Here is a 658-nt window from a genome sequence, read left to right as displayed (position 1 = left end):
TTATTATACTTTTTGACGAAAATGTGCGATTAATGAAATTAATGAAAATATGAAATGTTTTGAAATCTTAAAACGTTTCGTAAAGTGTGTATGATAGTGGAATATGTGTGTAAATTAGTGGGTGAAATGGTTTGAAGAAAGGGCACTGTTACTATTTTATTTATTCAATTTATATTAGTTATTCTACTTATACGTGTTAGTGCTATAACAATTTTTAAACAGTAACGGCAAAAGATAATGATAGGAGGAGAGTGTTGTAAGTGTGTATACACGAATATTATACTACGAGCAGTAATAATGATAATAGTGATGATAATAATGATAATAATAGAAAAGTGTTGTGAGTGTGATGAATATACGAATATTATAATAAGAGCAGTAACGGAGGATAAGAGCACAGCAAAAGTAGAAACGCTTGAAAAAATGGAAAGGACGCAACTGGAAAAAGCGGAAGCGAAAGAGGGCACCCGGAATATTATTGTTAGAAAGAAGGTATAAAGATATAAAAGAAAATGGAATATGTCAGGTTTAAACACCAACATGAAGAATGGTATCATTATGCACAAGGGAATTATGGAGGTGGCACTGAGTGAGAGACATAGCCGACTTTTCAAGCCTAATGGAGTCTCTGCTTTATTCATTTATAAAAGAATTGGAA

The sequence above is a fragment of the Trypanosoma equiperdum genome (assembly GCF_001457755.1).
Source record: "Trypanosoma equiperdum strain OVI genome assembly, contig: ctg_377, whole genome shotgun sequence".
Lineage (NCBI taxonomy): Eukaryota > Euglenozoa > Kinetoplastea > Trypanosomatida > Trypanosomatidae > Trypanosoma > Trypanosoma equiperdum.
The sequence above is the reverse complement of the archived record's forward strand: the minus strand, read 5'-3'. Positions refer to the sequence as shown.